Source organism: Herpailurus yagouaroundi, unplaced genomic scaffold (assembly GCF_014898765.1).
Source record: "Herpailurus yagouaroundi ecotype Mexico unplaced genomic scaffold, PumYag 100, whole genome shotgun sequence".
Classification (NCBI taxonomy): Eukaryota; Metazoa; Chordata; class Mammalia; order Carnivora; family Felidae; genus Herpailurus; species Herpailurus yagouaroundi.
In genome coordinates, this window is record NW_024412391.1 from 81,241,215 (window position 1) to 81,260,705 (window position 19,491).

At 44.3% G+C, this 19,491-nt stretch overlaps 1 protein-coding gene and 1 long non-coding RNA gene across 4 annotated transcripts in view; both read left to right on the forward strand.

Moving 5' to 3' along the window:
* The window catches only part of LHFPL3 (LHFPL tetraspan subfamily member 3), a 584,503-nt gene that overhangs the window by 419,473 nt on the left and 145,539 nt on the right, over window positions 1–19,491 (forward strand). The gene's annotated exons all lie outside the window — the stretch shown is intronic.
* Window positions 9,370–12,774, forward strand: LOC121028852 (uncharacterized). The gene is made up of 2 exons (XR_005789463.1): window positions 9,370–9,882; window positions 10,123–12,774. It is a non-coding gene; the product is annotated as an uncharacterized LOC121028852 (long non-coding RNA).

The window sequence follows — 19,491 nt, forward strand, 5'->3', positions numbered from 1 at the left end:
CCTGATTTTCTGTCCTTCTTTCCCAGAACCATGGAAGGTCCCACTTTTTCCCCCAGGTGCTAGGACAGATTAAGGTTAGGTGGGAAAGAAGCCCAAGGAGTAGAAAAGAGGTGGACCTGGGGTGTGGGGTGATGAGAAAGTGGGAACATGTCATTTGGTTACTGTTGTGTGTAAACCATCAGTGCCTTAAGACCGTCACGTATTATTCCTGACAAGTCTGTGCGTTACCTGGTGGTCGGAGTATCTGGATTCAATTTGTATGGGGTGTTTCTGCTCCACATGTCTCTCATCCTCTTCCTGGAACTAATAAGCTAGGATGTCCTTCCTGTAGTGATGACGGTGACACAGAGAAACCCAGCTCAACCACACACAGACTTCTGAAGCCTCTCCTGTGTCACATCTGCTGACATCCCAATGGTCAAAGTAAGTCATCCTGGGTGTGGAGTTATACCTCACCCACAGGAGGAAGACACAGCCAAATTATAAGACAGAGAGCAGAGAAGGGTGAAGAATTGGAGCCACTGATGCAATCCACACAGGGAGCCACGTTATTGTGAGTGACGAGAGAGAGACCACAGCCTAGCTGGGAAAGCAGGAAAACTGAAAACTGTTCAGCTAGTGTAAAAAGTGGACCTGAGAATGTCTATCTCAGTCACCAGGAGATACCCATCCACATTCTAGCAGAAGTAGTGACTAGCGTACTCTGACCCCAGGAAATACCCACACACATTCTGGCAGAAGCCCTAGTGACCAGTGTAGTATTCATTTTAATGCAGTCAGTTAGTAACTAAAGATGGATAGGTCTTACTATGGACCAGGAAGTGGGAGGTGCGGGGTAGGGGTGGAGATCTGTCCTTAAAGAAGCAGACAAGTGGATCAACAGGGCTATTTGGGGATTTTTTTTTTTTTTTTTTTTTGAGAGCATGTGCTCAAGCACTCTAGCAGGAGAGGGGCAGAGAGAGGGGAAGAGAGAGAATCTTGAGCAGCCCTGTGCTCAGCTCAAGCCTGATGTAGGGCTCAATCTCACAATTGTGGGATCATGACCTGAGCCGAAATTAAGAGTCAGATGTTTAACCTACTGAGACACCCAAGTGCCCTGGGATATTTTTAGAAAGGGAAAACTTCCCTGAATCCAGAACAAAGGTAAAGATGTTTAAGAACTGAGGTTAAATTGCAAGTTTGTATAAAGTTTGTTCCTAACCTTTAAGTAATGGTGTATTGCCCTGATTGTGTGATAGACTTACTATCATAGCCTAATGTTATTGTTCATACTAATATCAACAGCTACCGTCTGGTGTATATAAAATCTCAATTTTTTTAACATTTTATTTATTTTTGAAAGACAGAGGGCAAGTGGGGGAGGGGCAGAGAGAGAGGGAAACACAGAATCCAAAGCAGGCTCCAGGCTCTGAGCTGTCAGCACAAAGTCCAATGCAGTGGTGTATATAAAAATCTAAATACAAAACTATCAGTTTCTAATGAAACAGGATTATCCACAAGTTTCTTTTAAGAGAAAAATAAACCCTTGGTCCCAGAAATGTATATTCATACTACATTATAAACACAATAGTTTTACCTTTAAAGAGGCATTTATACCAAAGACAGATTCTAAAGGCTTTTTGCTCTGTGTAGAATATCCCTTTCTCTGCTGTCAAAATTAAATTTAAATGTGCCTTAAAAAATAGGATGTTGTGCCAAGTGCCTGGTGCCCCCTGCAAGCAAGAAAAAAAAGAAAGCAAAGAGCCCAATACATGAAAATCAATAAAATAATTGTCATGGATGTGTAGAGGGGTTATCATTTATTTCTATTTTAGTCCAAGCTGCAACTGGGACCGTGCGTGTTTCTCTCAGTTCTGCACTCTCAGTGCCTGGCATCAGCAGGTGCTCAATACTTCTCTGAACTTAACTAGGAACTTTCTGCACCCCACTAAAATGAAAAATCTGAAATGAAAGAGTGATCAGATATTACACGAATTACATGTGCAATTTTACAGGCGTAGATTCGTTTGTCTGTACCGCCTCGCCCGCTGCACCTGTCATTGTTTGCTTTTCATGGGGAAATATCACCCAAACAAGCTATAAAACAGGCACACATAATCTGTCCTAGGTACTCACACCGATGGCTTCTTCCTGTTATTAGAATGTTCTCTCAGTATCCTGTAAGAGTTGGGGTCTCAAAATAAGACTAAACATGTAAAACCCAGAGTGCCAAGTTTCCTTAATCCTCCTGTCTTTTTCAAAGATTAGAGCAGGCTTATGTCGTCTTGAATAATTTAAGAGGTGCAAATACAAAATTGTCATTTGAAACATCTCAACTCGGGTAATTCCGTGAATGGTTCTCTCTGTAATATACTTGATTGACAGATGGTTTCCTGAGCTGATTTTTAAATGGAACCGAAGACAAGTAGACATCCGAGGGAATTGCCTTCCGTTGTCTTTTGTTAAGCAAGGGAGGATAGAGTGGGCTGATGCTCAAGAAACTCTCATCTCATGAAAACTGACGCTTTAAAAATGTCTGAAGGGTTAAACGAGTGTCCAAATTCTGCCTGTAAGAAAACGTGGTGGGATGGGGGAGGGGTGATGTTAGAAGGGACGGGGCCACTCGGTGAACTTACCTTGGGCGTGGGCGTTATTAACAAGCCCAAGTTACTTGAGCTAGCTCTGTCTACACTTGCACTGTAGGCCAGCCTCTGCTTTGTAGTTCTCCTGTCCCCACTTTGGGAGAGTGTGCGTCTGCGGGGGGAGGGAGGCTCCACTGGCCTTTGAATGATGATCATTATAAAGAGTCTCATAATTTCGCAGTGACCTGCCTCCCAGGCTGTGTCACAAGGAATAGCTGATAAAAAAAATTTACGGAATCCTCTACAGCTACGAAATGCTGCACAGATGATAATGAGGAAAAATTTCACAGAGATCAGAAGTTTGGTAGCCAAGAAGCTAACGAGCAGGTTTTATCAGAAAGCTCTTCCCTCGTTCCCTGGGTCTGGTGTGAGGACAGTGCAGGCCCCTGGGGGTGCCTAGACCAGCGCTGCACAACAGAAATGTCATGGGAAACACATATTTACATCTTCTTGTAGCCGCATTTTTTTCCAGTGACAATAATACTGTGTTGCATACTTGAGGCGCGCCTGGGTGGCTCAGTTGGTTAAGCGTCTGACTTCAACTTGGGTCGTGATCCCACGTCCGGCTTAGGTTCGAGCCCCACGTCCGGCTCTGTGCTGACAGCTCAGAGCCTAGAGTCCATTTTGGATTCTGTGTCTCCCTCTCTCTCTGCCCCTCCCCTGCTCATTTGCTTGCTCGCTCACTCTCAAAAATAAACATTAAAAAAAAAATTTTTTTTAAATATTGTGTTGTTTACTTGAAATTTGTGAGGCTACAAATCTTGCCATTCGTAGCCACGTTTTAACTTTTTAAAAGGTAGAGTTAATTTTATCAATTTTATGACTATATTTATCTATCTGGACTTTCAATTTAACATGGAATCAATATAAAAAATACATTTTTATATTTTGGTTTTTCTCATACCAAGTCTTAAAAATCTAATGTATATTTTATACCTGCAGCTCATCGCAACTCAGATGAGCCACATGTCAAGTGCTCAGTGACCACACATGGCCAGTGGCTCCTGTAGAGGATAGCCCAGGCCTCAGCGGCAGACAGCCCACTTAATACAAGACATCTGACTTGCCCTGAGGAACATCCATTTGAAAATCCTCTTAATTTTCCACAAATATTGATGAACCTTACTTGCTAGATTTCCCAGCAGGTACCCAGCTTCAGGCAGAGAAGTGGAAAAGCATCCTTGTTTTCTAAACTACAGTACAAATAAGGAGTCAGGTCACTTTGTTTGCTCCACAGCAGGTCTGTGAGGAGAGGAAAATGGTCCTCATTTCGTAGAAGAGAACATCGATATTCAGGGAGGCCAAGGACTTGCCAAGGTCACACAGCAAATGCTGGCAGAGTGGGGCAGGAACTCGGGCTTGGCTCTGAGCCCTAGCACTACCTACAACTCTGTCACATTCCCTCCCAGGCATCACCGGGTAGCAGGTGCCTTTCGAACCAGTGAGCTTCCAAATCACCTGGAGGTCTTTTCAAAACATTGGTTGCCGGGCCCCACCCCCCCAAGTTTTAGATTCAGCAAGTCAGGGTGGGGCCTCCAAGTTCTTAGAAGATGCTGATGCTGCTGGTCTAGGAATGACACTTTCAGAACCTCTGTCGTGGAGACTGGATTTGATGCCGTTAACAGAGGTCTGTCTTAAACTAATAATGACGCTTCCCTGTCCTACCAGAAACCAAACGTTGCTATTCCCTTAGACAGCTGAAGTTCACTACCACATACTACAGACAGGAATAGATCCCCTCATTCTGAACATTTTTATTCATTTATAATTAACCATTGAACATAAGTTCTTTGTTGCAAGTGGGGAAGCAAATACCTCTTCACTCAGTTCCTGCAGAGAAGAGGAAATTATACATGTGGATGTCTGATACCATGTAAACATTGGGTAGAGTCTTCCCTAAAGTACACACTTCTAAGTCATCACTACTTCCTTTTGAAAAATTCATACAGTATCTTTCATTGAAGATGTAGTTACATTATCAAGTATTTTCCCAGTGGCATTTTTAGAAGGCAACTGATTTTCACTGTGCATTTGCCACAGCTTAGAAAAATCCTATCTGAGGGGGCGCCTGGGTAGCTCAGTCAGTTAAGTGTCCGACTCTTGATTTCGGCACAGGTCATGTTCTCACGGTTCCTGGGCTCGAGCCCCTTGTTGGGCTCCGTGCTGGCAGCATGGAGCCTGCTTGGAATTCTCTCTCTCCCTATCTCTGCCCCTCCTCTGTTCATGTGCACTCTCCTTCTCTCTCTCAAAATAAATAAGTAAACTTAAAGAAAATCCTATCTGCGTCTGAAATTTAACGACTCTATTTTAACCACCACTGCTGTGCTCAAAAAGCAAGAAATTAATTACCTCTTTCCCCAACCTCTTGCTATGCTAAGTGGCTTAGGAGTGCTTTCAATCTTTCTAGCCATTGACCTCTAGCCCTTTCCATTCTTGCAACAGAGGACCTTTTCCATACCTCTCGTTTATTTTTAATGACTTTTAAGCCCTCTCTTCTACCCCAGCTCCCCAACCCTGCCATATCGCCTTCTGTGTATCATGGGGTCCATCATTTTCACAAGACGACAGCAGTCCCGGGTGTGCTGATTGGACAGGCCCAGATCACAGTGATACCCATGCTGAGAATGGAAGAGTTCCCTTCACTAGAAGCTGCATCTGAAATCTGAGTAACGTCTGTGTGTTCCAAACAGCAAAGGACACCAGGCCGTGTTTCCTCCTGTCATCAGATGGGAATGTAGATGAAAGGGAGGCAGCGTGGGGCAGGTAGGCTGGAGGGGCCATGAGGTCTCTCCACTTTACTTACAAATGCTTTAATTTAAGCCTGTTTCCTTATCTGAATATAGATAGAGTGACTGGGTTTTTAGTTTTAAATTTAGCATAGTTCACCCTTCCAGCACTGGGAGCTTTTAAGGAGAAAAAAGGGTGGGGTGTTGGTGTATCTGAATAAGTGAAAAAGAGTAAACATTCTAATACCCCCAATATCACAAAGACATACTATGATCAAAAACATTAGGAGGAAGGGCCACTGGTTCGGTCATGTCACCGAAAATACCTGCAGTTTCTCAAAGCTTCCCCCCCCCCCCACTGTTTCCCCCATGACTGCTGGGCTCTGCTCTGTGCTTGGGTGCTGGTTCCAGGACAACTGGAGCAAAGAAGGTAGATTTGGGAAAGGCTGGGGTATAGTTCATAAGTGCAGGATACCTTCATTGGATTTGGGTCAGAAGCAAGTAGAAGTGCCTTAGAGTGAATTTTCTCAAATAAATAGCCTACTAGAGTTGTCATTGAACTGCATCTTCTCTCAAGCATGGACTTCATCCTTCAACCATTCCCGGGAGGAAGAGACATAGAATTCCATACTGCAGTCCTTTCCTTTAGGAAACAGCGTTTTGTTTCTAGAACATCACAAGGAAGAAGGTTAATAGATTTTGCCAGGCACCACCAAAAGATTTTCTAACCTAACCATCTTTCCTTGCTATAGTTCAGTGCTTCTCAAGCTCTCCTGTGCCTGTGAGTCAACTAGGGATCTTGTTAAAACACAGATTCTGGTTCTGAAGAAACTTCAGATGATGCCATTGCATCACACTTGGAGTAGCAAGAACCTAGAAGGCTCTATTTTATTTATGAAAACACTGCCTGGCATAACAGGGTTAAGATCCAGGACCTGAGAGTAAATCATTCACTGGAGCAGGAGGGGAAGAGAAGAAACACAGGTAACAAGGGGGGAAAGTAAGCGCCCACCTACAAGAGTCCAGAGAAAGGCAGATGGAACTTGGCATCCAGAGAGTAACGTGACAAACAGCAGGTGGTGGTATCTAGGCAAGCAGTGGTGGTCCAGGATATGAAGATCATCGAAAGGGTAACGTATGCAGTGAGGAATCTCAAAAATATCAGGTATCTGTGCAAGCAGGCAGCTGAGTCACAGATATCCAACCATAGAACTAAATACGGAAGAGGAGACAAAGGGTTGAGGGAGAAGAGGGAGAGGGTGATACAAGTCTCAGCAAGATCAAGAAGATGGTGGGGAATTGAGACATAGAGTCAAGTCAAGGACCTCAAGACAAGGATCCATTTACCAAAAGCATAGCTTCAAAAACGTGGTTCAGCCTACAGGTATAAAGACTCTTTCCTAAAGAAGCTAGTATGTAATATGCATGGTCTGTGTGCCAGAAACTGCTGCAAAGGGCTTTGTACTATCTCCTGTAATTCTCACAAATATCTTTGGCAGGCATCAATACTCCATTTTGGACAAGGATCTGAGGTTTAAAGGGATTCTATACTTTGCCTAAGGTCCCTTACTAATAATTGGTTAACCAGACAACTCACATTCTATGCTCTTTGAGACCTCGTGCTGGCCTCCCAACCCACTGATGAGGTAACCTGATGCTAACCTAGCATTCCTGCAGTCTATCCCGATCCAAGGAAGGAAGTGGGCCTTCAGTGTGGTGGGTGGTCTGACTAAAGATGGAAGAAGGAGGAAAGGGTGAGGTGCCAGGCGCTGGGGAACATCGTGAAGATGTGCTGTTTACTAAGACCACAATCCACGGATGTGATTATGCCAAGAATAGTCTCTTTGTTAACACTTCTGCGGTTATCTAATTTCCTATAGGAAGTACCTTTATGTTAAGCTCAGGGCTTGTCAACAATAATTCAGCACAAAAAGTAACACTATACAGCCCCGGTGTCCCAATCTTAGCCAGACCTTGTCCTTATTTCTCTATGTTGGTCTCTTAAGTGGCCATCCCTGAACATCTTGTTGAAAGGAATCTATGGCTCCACTGCAGCATATTCAAGATGTCAGTCACGTGAGTGTGTTGATGAGCACTCTTTAGCTGAAATGAACAGAAATTGACTGGACCTACTTTGAGAAGAAAGAAAGCAAAGTAGATATGGGGGGCATATACAGATTCACTCACTGGATCACATTTTATTCCATGCATGGTTTGCTCCACATGCTGGAACAGTAGAAACTGCATTGCTCTGACGCCTTAGAGCACAATCCTGCACATTGCCTGGCTTCCACCAAGCAGAGTCTACCTCCAAAGCTGCAGTTGTGCCCCACAGAGTGGATGTGTGTTGGTGGAGGGTGAGAGTGGTAGCAGGTATCTCTGTGGTTAGGTCTTGGCTTCACGGGTGTCAAGAATCTTCCTGCCGTGGATCTTAGCAGTTTGGTTGTAAAGCCAGTGGCTATGGGAACAATTTCTTTCCCAGCTTTCTGGAACTCCCTCCATAGGCCACTTCTGTGAGGTTGTTTGGGGGAGTTGTCTTGAAAGCTTAGCCTAAAGCCTGTCTCCTTTCTAGCAATGTTGTAAATGCCCAATTCCCACATTAAATCCCTTTCTACTTAAACCGCTAGAATGGATTCCCTTATCTGCAACTGAGCCTTGACTAATCCAGAAGGAATTTACAATACGGGTATTTGGGGATGTCACCTAGAAATGGAATAGTAAAGAAATCAGGGAGTAGGCTTTTGCTGTCTATGTGTGTATCTCTCTCTCTCACCTACTTCATCCTTCCTTCTCGGTACACCTATTTCCTCTACTAATCATCCCTTCACACAACGCATGTTGAGTTCTCCTGCTCTGACATCCTTGTTCAGAAATAACGGACAGTCCTTTAATTCTAATCCCAAATTCCCAAGGGAGAAAAACTGAGTGGCATAGTTTAGATATCTACCACCAGTTCATTTGGCTATTGTTTCAGTTTCAAAACCCTATGAAGCTTTTTGGTAGTTCAATAAATCACATTTACAATGAAGACAACTGGGTCTTATGTGTCTTGCCCCAAATCACACAACAGTTAAGCAGAAGACTCAGGATTTACACCCCTGTCTCCTGACCTCAAATTTGATGCTCATTCCACTGTACCGTCACTGCCTCTCTAGTGTTCATAATTATATCTCTGGAGCATTTAACAATTTACAGTGTGTTTTTATATCCCCTAACTCATCTGATACTTCCAACAGTCCCATTATTGTTGTTATCCCCATTTTATACACAAGAAAATTGATGCTACAGACATTAGGTGACTTGTCATCCATTTCATGAAAGCTAGTGCCAAGACTGATCCCTCCATCTTCTGGTTCTCAGAGGAATTCATGTTGGAATGGGGCTCAGTCTCAGAGGATATCGGATCTGATACTTCAAAGCTATTTCTTATAACGGGTTGTAAGACAAGCAACCAGAAGATGACACTTTGGTTTTTGTTTGTTCTGTTTTTGATGAGGTGACTGGTAGAAATTCTGTGGGTCCCCAAATCCGATAAACCTAAATAAATGGCAACTTTAAGGGAAGGACTCAGCTACCTAAAAGGAAGAGTCTCCCCCACTTCCTCCTCAGCACAACAGGAAACGTTATGACCTTAGTTGATTCCTGAGGAGTTGATGAAACTCAAAAGAATTTACAGATTCTCTTCACAGCTTAAAGATCAGCATGGACTCCAGAGTGCTGTTGAGCTCAGTATTTGGCCAAAGACCTAGCTATAGTGTCTTGCTGTACTTCAAAGAGATACCTAGATGACCTTGCAGTTTTCATACACCTAGCAAAGTATCTCTATTGTCAAGGGACAGGATTAGCATGAAGGACTCATCCTTGCTTCTTGCCATCACTTTGAAGAGTAGGTTTTTTTTTAACCTAACTTTTGCAAAGAAAGACATTTCCCGAGGAGTTAGCGACAGGGAGGGCCGCGGGCTTGGCTGTAGTTGTGGGGGAGGAAGTGGCCAGCTCAGGGCCTCAGGGGGCAGATGGGGGAGATGACAGGCTTAGATGAGACTCGAGGGGGTTGGGGTGTGAGAATAAGAAAGGTTAAAGAGGAAACGAGATCTTGGGGGAACCTATGGTGGGGAGAGCTGCGTTGAAGGTCCCCGCAGTGACCCAGGGGAGGACAGCCCTTTAGCCCTGGCTGTCGCTTCCTTCTGGAGGACGGGAACTTGGCCTCTAGGAGGGCACCGCTCCTGCGTGGGCCGAGCGAGCCCCGTGCCCTGGTTTGTGTGGGAGGAGGAAAGAAGTTAGAAGCAGGAGGAGAACAGGATCTCAACGCCCTTACTGGAGAGGAAGCAGAATTGGGCATTTGGCTCCCTGAGCATGATCAGGAAGGAAGGCAGTGGGGTGCAGGGCCCCAGGAGGGCTGGGAGGGCAGACCTCGAACTCGTCGATGTCAGCAGCCCCCTTTTCTTTCAGAGGGTTGTGAACCCGCGTGGGGATGAGGCCTGGTCTTGTGGATACTGAACTTAGCTTCGCGGGCCTGACAGCTCTGGCCCAGGGTGGTATGTAATTTTGGTTCGGCCTGGGACAGGGTCCAGGCCATGCCCAGCCTGGTGAACCCCAGGTCTGGGTGTGAGGTCAGACCCTTTGTCGGAGGTAAGGGTGGTCTCAGGAGTGATTGAGGAGGTAGGGTGCCATCAAAGCGGTTACTGGTGTGGCGCCTGACGCCTGACCGGCTGGGGCTGCTGAGGCAGGATATTTGTGTGTCTGGGGACAAAACTGACCCAAGCTTTGTTTTCCAGGTGGCAGTGCTCCCCTTTGGACTTTTCCTCTAGGTTCCGTGCTAACTTCTTCTGTGAGCTCACTCTGCCCTTCCTCCTCCCTTTAACTCTCTCGAGCTTATCCATTCGTTTAAAACATTGCTTCTGGTAACCCGGTAAGCCTGGGAAAGTTGGCAACGGCCTTGAGAAGTTCGGTTATGTCGGTAATCGTGGAGGAGGAGAGGCACGCCCTGCTGAGACTCGGGGTGGGGTGGGGTGGTCTTGCTTGCCTGCCGAGAGGGTGGGGACTGAATGTGTACCCTTGGGTGGGCCTGCAGCGATGGCACCAGCTGAAAGTTACGAAATGCCTCATGGACCCTGGTTTGTTACTATAGTGTTCATCGTGGTGATCAGATGGCACCAGGAGAAATGGAGCCCATGGCCAGTGTGAGTCGTAGCAGTGCAGGAGGGGAGACCCTGAAGGAGAGAGCCCGCCTAAGTTGATGTCTGCAGATTGAATTTCCAGAGGCTTAGGAGGTGGAAGTTTCTCCAGTGTCCTGTTTCCAGGCCTTGCTCAGGAAGCCCTGTATTCAGGAGGCCACCATTTCAGGTTTTCAGATGAGCTCACGAGAGGGCAATCATTCAAAGTCCAAAGCAGATGCATCGGGCCATCAGCAGATCTGTTGCTTTGAATGTTTGATCCCGGAGCACCAACCCCCAGGCACCCCTCCTTTTCTGGGGCGGAGGTTTTCAGATGCTGCGTCTTCTAAATTGAGCCTTCGGTCTTTGCTAGTTCTGTGCTACGAACATGGCTTCAAGAAGATTCTTAAGCTGTAGGACGTTCTAACGTGCCACAACGCAGAGTCATGCCTTGTAGATGAATCTTGCAGATGGAGCCCAGTGACTCGTTCACCTACCCACGCGCCTGCCTGCCTGCCTGCACGTTGGTTGGAGGAATTAGCGTGATGGTCTAACCTGTGTCTGGGGAAAGTGTTCACATTTGAAATGCCTTGAGCAAATACTTCAATGAAGCCTACTGGCAAACTGAAGGGGGTGGGGCGCCCCCCCGGGCGTGTTATGCTACAGTCCGGGGGTGGGTACAAGTTGGTTGTGGCCAAATTCTGTTAGAAATGGCAGGTCTTTGGGCATTCTGACTGCATCACAGATGACTAAGTGAGGGAAATGGGTGGGGGACTACCAGTGATCTTTGATGCTTCTATGTATTTGTTAATGTGGATTTTACTTGATTTAATTTGAAAGTAAACTTCAAATGGGAGGACCCAACTGAGGTGTGAGGGTTGGGGGGGCACACCTTGGCATCGGTTCTGGCAGGGGTGACAGTTGGAGTGGTACACGTTGGCATTGGTCCTGGGAGGGGTGGGGGTGAGGAAAGGGAGAGGGTTGGGTTGGTACCGTATATGTTGCAGAGGGTAGGGGTGGTAGGGAATGGGGGTTGGAAGGGAATTCCGGCAAAAAGGGTAAAATTCCGGGGAAGGTAATCGACTCACAGGGGAAGAAGATACTAGTTAACGCTACTAAATTGTTAGTGCTAGTTACATTGTGCTTAGAAAGCACAAAAGATTGCTTCAAAACTTTAGAAAGAAGCTAAAATTGTTTTGCCTTGCTGCAAGGTGGGAAAGAGGGACGACAACTGAACATGAGTACAAGTCCCATGAAAGCTGGGTGGCAGGAGTCCCGGTCGGCAGAGTGCTCACTAGCCTTTGCTGCTCCATGAACTTTTTCAGTGGTTTATATGAAGGTGTGCGGGTGTTGGGGAGCTGTAAGTCTTAGAAAGGACTTTAAATGTGCAAATTGCGAGCTTTTAAAGTATTGAAGTTTAAAATTGTGGTGTGCACTTGAGATTAGATGTACTCTTTGGGGTTTGGAACATTTCTATTTACTGAGATGTTGTGGTTGAAAATTCTGAGCAAAGTGAACGTGCAATGATAGGAATTTTATGTCTCAAACACATCTCTTGCCTTTGTGGTCCATATTAATAGCAGTAAAAATTTTTGCTATTAGTTTTTGTAACAGAATAACCTTTTTATGGTCACTAAAATTACTGTGATATATAGTAGCAAACAATCCATGTAGCCTTGCAAAGGTTTGAGTGAATCGATTCTATCTTTAGTTTGAACATTTGTGCTTTTCAGATTGATCCAGTACTGGAGCAACTCTCAGCCAAAATCAGTTTGGGGAACAGGCAAAACGGTGGCGGGGGGAGCGGGGAGCCTTTACTCGATGTGGTCTGTTTTTAAAAATTCAGGGAAAGACAAGAAAACCGTTTATGATTACGTGTTTCTGAGATGCATCCAGGGAGTTGGTAAAGTAATACCAGTAGCTCTTTCTCCTGTGCCTCTAACCTTAGATTTCACTAAAAATTTAAAATCCCCAATACCTTTTGCTTCTGGGATTTTTGTCTTATGGGTTCTTTTTTAATGTTTAAAAATATGTTGGTATCGTTCAGCTTTTCATCATGACTTGGGTATGATGTAATTCCTGTCCTCAGAATTTATTAGTCATGCGCATATGGGGAAATGTGTTTGTGTATGCTGTTGTGAAATGGAAGCTGTTACACTGGGTGGTTAAAGTACTTCTGTGTTGCTCTGTGCTGAGAACTAGTCTTCTGTTGCATCGTGTACATGATTACTAATCGTTTTCTTTACAGCACAAATAAAGGTTTGAGTTCTAAAAAAAAAAAAAAAAAAAAAAGAAAGACATTTCCCAAGAGAAATTACAAAGGCACTTCCCGCACCATCTTTAATAGTTACTGAGCTGCTGTCATGCACAAAGTGCAATGGAGGGCATGCGAAAGACCAAATACTTCTAGGTTTTTGCAGACTGCTCCATTATTTCTTCCATGATGACCTTGTGGCTGCAGAGCAGAGCCCCGTGATAGAAAGCTCAATTATTGTAATTCTCTCTCAACAGAGCTTTCAGCAGGCATTTCCACTCCTACTGTTTATGTGCAATGCAGATGTTTGATTACTTTGTGGCACCATCATGGAAGTCTAGGCTCCAGTCTCTTGTGCAGAAATCCTGCCCTTCATCTGGAAAAGTTCTGGCAGCCCCTTCACGGTCACCATCAGGCTCAATCCAACCCACTTCACTTCTGACCAGTACCAAAGAACTGTTTTAAAACTCCAGCATGTTCTTCCCTGTTTTGTAGTCAGCTGTCGTAGTTCTCTAAATCCTGCTCTGTGGCCTGCTTCAGTCTCTTTTCTGCTAGATCATCATTGGATAACAAAATTCTTTGTTCCTGAACTGGCAAAGAAATCCATAACGATTATCTGGAATGACCCTAAAATAATTTCTGTGAATGGTAAAGCTGAGCTCTGTTGTCATCCTGGTTTTCTAGAGAACAAAAGAAACTTAGGAGATATGGGAGACAGTCTGAAGCCTGAGGAGTGGGATGATCCAAAGCTAAGCTGTATTTCCTTGGGAGTCTGAATGCTACAGGACCAAAGCTTTGGCAGAGGCCAATATGAGAGTGCCCTTTGTCAAGGCCCTGAATTTAGAAAGCTCAACAGTTAGGGGCATGAACCAATAACAAGAAGAGAGTCTTTCACTTGGCTCTCTTGTGATCTTTGCTGATTTTCTCCATCTTGTTCATTTTATTTTTATTTTTTATTTTTTTACTGTTTGTTTATTTTTGAGAGAGAGAGACAGAGTGTGAGCATGGGAGGGGCAGAGAGAGAGGAAGACACAGATTCTGAAGCAGGCTCCAGGCTCTGCTCTGGGCTGTCAGCACAGAGCCCGGCATGGGGGTTGAACTCACAAACTGCGAGATGACCTGAGACGAAGTTGGACGCTTAACCAACCGAGTGACCCAGGCACCCCCATCTTGCTCATTTTATGATGACTCTAATTTTAAAAACTAAAGTGCTTAAATGGGCCTAGAAAGCTATAGTTGGTCTTCCCTTTAGGATTCCATCTAACTGTCAAGTCCACAAAAGAGTTGGGGAAAAGGATCCGGAGCCTTTCTCTCCTTCCTCATCTGTGAGGCAGCCCCTGAAAAAAAAAAACCTCTGGGATTCCTTGATACATGATTTGAAAATCACTACCATACTTCCACACTTGTGTATGATCCTGTAATTCTGGGCCCCTCAGATGCATGTCAGAAGTTTGACATCAGAGAAGGAGAAAGAGAGCAAACATTCCTTCTTTCATTCTTCAATTTCCCACTCCGAATTTTTCCTCCTAATTTCCTTCTTAATTTTTCTCCTCTGTCACTCTGCCAATCTATGGCAAAGTTCAAACTGTGGGCTCAAAAAAGCCATACCAAATGTCCCAGAAAACCATACTCAAAACACATAGAATCATGTTTTCAGAAGGAAAACCCACTTCAGGGGTTTCTAGTCGATATCTCTGAATGGCACCAAATCCAAAGTGGCTTAGTCTTGGTTTGCATACCAAGTTTGTACTTTTAGTTGTCATTATTATTTGTATTTAGCAGAGCTTACAATCATGGGAAGCATTTTAATTGCTTGTCTTTATCTTAAGAAACTTGCATTTTCTTTTTTAAAAGTTAAAAACAAGGGCATCTGGGTGGCTCATGCAGTTAAGTGTCTGACTCTTGGTTTCAGCTGAGGGTATGATCTCCTAGTTCATGATTGGGCCCTGCATGGGGCTCTGCAAAGCTCAGAACCTGCTTGAGATTTTCTGTCTCCTCCTCTCTCTGCCCCTCCCCTCCCACTCACTCAGAGTCTCTCTTTCTCTCAAAATAAATACTTTTTAAAAAGTTAAAAATAAACTGAATCTCTCCAAATTGTGAATGATGAAGTTATAATCAGAACCAATGCCAAACCAATAAAAAAAAAGATTAAAGATCAGATGGAATAAGCTGGTTGAGATTTGTCAACATAACCATCATGTACAGGCCCTGCAGTCTTCTAGTTTAGTGTCCTCAGCAAGGAGACTCGTAGTGATCCGAGGGATACTGTCAGGCCTAGAGCAGCTGGGGGTTAGTTGGAGCTGAGACAGGCTATATGGCCCAGCAGTTAGGGAATGAGCTCTGGAAGGTGGAGTCTGAATGCTGGAGGAGCTGTAAACCCAGAGGTGCCTCTGACAGATGGCTTCCACCCTGGAGAGGACCTAGAGAGAGGTCTGAAAATTCAGATAATCCCCAGAGGGACAGGATTAACAGAATCACCCAGTTTCTGGTCCGATGAGGGATGTGGATGCTGATCTGATTCTCTCCAGCTGGTGTATACGCAGTCTCTTGTAAAGTTTGCATTTAGGCACCCCCAAAATGGGTGTTGGGTGCTGTGTACACTTTTCCTTCCTAAGGTGTCCTTAGCTTACTTTGTTATGCCATGTTGCATTTCTAAGCTTCTTCCATTGAGCCCCTCAAAGTACTAACCTTAATTAAACCAACCTTGCAGCTTCCACATGAGGCAGGAAGTGAGTTTGTTGACAAAAATCATGGAAGTCAAGTGGATTGGCCAAAGTATATTATGGGGATAGTAAAAGTATATTATAAATCCATGGGTTGGCTTGAGAATAAAAACCCAGAGTTCAGTCACTTCTGACTCCCTCTGGTGACGATCATACTCTCCATATTTGGGGTCTTTCCCCACTTATAAGATAATTTTTATTTATATTATTTGCATATGACATAACTTTTAAGGAAACGGTAAAGCAAAGCAGAGAGATAGAACAGGGGGTTTTATCTCTGCCTCAGCAAATACTCTAACCTCTCATCCCTACCACATGGCATCCCGTTTTCTCATCCCTAAATCTCTGAGATAAGGACCCTTTCAGGAAAGAAAAAGCAGCTACTGACGACTTCTGCATCAGCCTCCAAGCGAAGCAGGAAAGACTGAAGAAGACATCCAAACACTCTTGTGATTCTTTCCTTGAAAAGAAAAAAAAAAAGACAGAAACATTGTCTTTTTCTTCCTTCCTCATACTGGAAATATCTCAGTTCTCTAGTATTAATCCTCATGTTCTAGATATTTTTTAAGTACAGCAGCCTGGTGAGTTAGTGAAGGGAATCTGAGAATTTGCTAAGAACACTTTTCTTGGCTCAGTGAGACAAAGTTGGCCCCACAGGGCAATATCTCCCTGGCCTCTTGTGAACTGACTTCACACTCCTATCTCTGGGGACTGAAGACCACTCTCAGTGTTGTCTTTTTTGTTTTTAAGTTTATTGATTTATTGTGTGTGTGTGTGTGTGTGTGTGTGTGTGTGTGTGTGTGTGAGAGAGAGAGAGAGAGAGAGAGAGAGAGAGAGAGAGGGAGAATCCCAAGCAAGCTATGCATTCCCAACATGTAGCCCATTGTGGGACCAATCCCATGAACTGTGAGATCATGGCCTGAGCCAAAGTCAAGAGCCAGACACTTTAACTGACTGAGACACCCAGGTGCCCTGGTGTTGTCATTTTTATTAGTGAAATCAGCAGAGTTGGGCTTGAGCCTACTCCTTCACCCACAGTCACCAGGTACATGTGTGACTAAATGGTATGAGATGGCAGTGCAGGGAACTAAGGTCTCTTAGTGTCCCTTTTATTTTTTTAATGTTTATTTATTTTTGAGAGAGCAAGACAGAGAGCATGGGAGGGGCAGAGATAGGGAGACAGAGGATCCAAAGCAGGCTTCGTGCTGATAGCAGAAAACCTGACGTGGGGCTCAAACTCACCACCCGTGAGATCATGACCTGAGCCGAAGTTGGATGCTGAACCAACTGAGCCACCCAGGTGCCCCAGCCTTTGTTATCTTTAGATGGTCCCCTTCCCAGAAGCAGAGTCCCTGTTAATTAGCTAACTGGTTGCATTACTTCTATGACTGACAGTTTTCAGATAATGAGAAACAGGCCCGGTGAACAAAGCCCCTGGTGTAAAAAAAGATGAGTCTGACTTTTATTTCCAGGAACAGAACTGTATTCCCAGCATCCCCCCCTTTTAGAAGAGGGTTTGGTGCTACCTTCTATCAAATGGAAACAGCCCTCTCTCCATCTAGGCTATTCTGTTACTCTCTTGCATTACTCCACAATCCTTCCTACAAATGTGAAAACACTCAGGTCCTCCTCTTCCACACCACACCCACGTGCATACACAGCCAGCCACAGGACTGCACAAGTGAAGTGGAAAGGGATGCTCAGACAAAACTCTGAACACCAGCTTTGGCTTCCTGGAAGAACCTTCCATCAATTAAAGACAAATGCTATTCAGTAGTTAATTGAGAAACTAGATTGCCCTCAGACTTTCAAAAAGCAAATAGAAGTATGGATATCATTTTAAACATCCCAAGAGTTTCTCGTGAAATGCTTCCTTTCTCCATTGAAACAGTGAATACTACAGGGGACAAGTTGCCTTCTGGCTTTATGTCATGTCTAAAAGCCAAGCTGAAGAGTATCCAGCTCTTCAAGTTTGGAAAGAAAAGCCTTCACACAGCTTCTGTTACTATCTTTAAGGAGGCAACAGGAAGAATGGGCTTTGAAAGCAGAGACATGTTTTAACAAAATATTAATGTTTGTTTCCCTTTGCCTTTGTAAGTATAAGGCAATCTCCACAAAACATCTTAAAGCCCGTGGGGGGCCTGGTGGCTCAGTTGGTTGAGTGTCTGACTCTCGATTTCAGCTCAGGTCATGATCCCAGGCTCATGACATTGAGCCCTGCATCAGGCTTCACAGTTAGCGTGGAGCCTACTTAAGATTCTCTCTCTCTTTCTCTCCCCCCACCCCAGTCTCTCTCTCTTTCCCTCAGCCCCTCTCCCCAGCTCATGCTCTCTAATAAAAAAAATTAAAAACTAAAACATTCTATGTGGAGAAACAAGAACCCTCTTGCACTGTTGGTGGGAATGCAAACTGGTGCAGCCGCTCTGGAAAACAGTGTGGAGGTTTCTCAAAAAATTAAAAATAGAACTACCCTACGACCCAGCAATAAAACTACTAGGAATATCCAAAGGATACAGGAGTGCTGATTCATAGGAGCACATGTACCCCAATGTGTATAGCAACACTTTCAACAATAGCCAAATCATGGAAAGAACCCAGATGTTCATCAACTGACGAATAGATAAAGAGGATGTGGTTTATATATACAATGGAATACTACTTGGCAATGAGAACAAATGAAATCCTGCCATTTGCAGCAACGTGGTTGGAACTGGAGGGTATTATACTAAGTGAAATTAGAGAAAGGCAGATATCCTATGTTTTCACTTCTATGTGGAACTTGAGAGACTTAACAGAAGATCATGGGGGAAGGGAAGGGGAAAAAAATAGTTTCAAACAGAGGGAGGCAAACCATAGGAGACTCTTAAATACAGACAAACTGAGGGTTGATGGGAATGGGAGGCAGGGGAGAGGGGAAAATGGGTGCTGGGCATTGAGGAGGGCACTTGTTGGGATGAGCACTGGGTGTTATATACAAGCGATGAATCACGGGAATCTACCCCCACAATCCAGAGGACACTGTATACACTGTATGTTAGCCAACTTGACAATGAATTATATTTTTAAATTTTTTTTTCAACGTTTATTTATTTTTGGGACAGAGAGAGACAGAGCATGAACAGGGGAGGGGCAGAGAGAGAGAGGGAGACACAGAATCGGAAACAGGCTCCAGGCTCTGAGCCATCAGCCCAGAGCCCGACGCGGGGCTCGAACTCACGGACCGCGAGATCGTGACCTGGCTGAAGTCGGACGCTTAACCGACTGCGCCACCCAGGCGCCCCTGAATTATATTTTTAAAATAAAAATTAAAAAAACACCCTAAAGCCCATATACTCAAGATTAGGATTGTTAAAAAAGGTTTAAAAATATTTGATTGAGCCATAGGATATTGCTGACAGTCAACCGTCTGACCAAAAATACAATTTCCTACAGTTCAACCTAAGAGAAGAAACATTAACAATTTGCTTTTGACATACAAAATAAATTTTGCACTAAGAAGATAGCTTAAAAGCAACACAGCCTCAACAGAGAAAGGATGTGCTAAATTTGTTTATTTGACTTATCAAAGGCCAAGTAATAGGGTTTCCTTCCATCTACCTTTAAGGCCCAGTCAGAAAGCTGGAGTCATCCTCGTATGAGACATTCTAGAACCTCACCACACTGTAAGATATATGAGGGGAGAAATGAATCACCAGGGGACAGTATGGTTTCCTCAGGAGACAAAGAAGTAGATCTTTCTCCTTCTAAAATACTGTGAGGAGGATGAATTAGATAACTCCAAACAGAAGACAAATAGCGAAAAATAAAAATAGCTAATAAGGAACTAAAAATTCTGAGAATCTAAGAGACTGAACCTCACTTTGAGTTGGGGTCCAGGAAGTAAAGAAGTGGAACCACAAACAGACGCGTTCTACGAAACATAGCTGAGTTACGTGACTACTTGTGGTCTTGATGTAGAAGAAAGGACTGGGGAAGTAGACCAGTAACGCTTCCATTTATGTAGAAGAGCCTTTC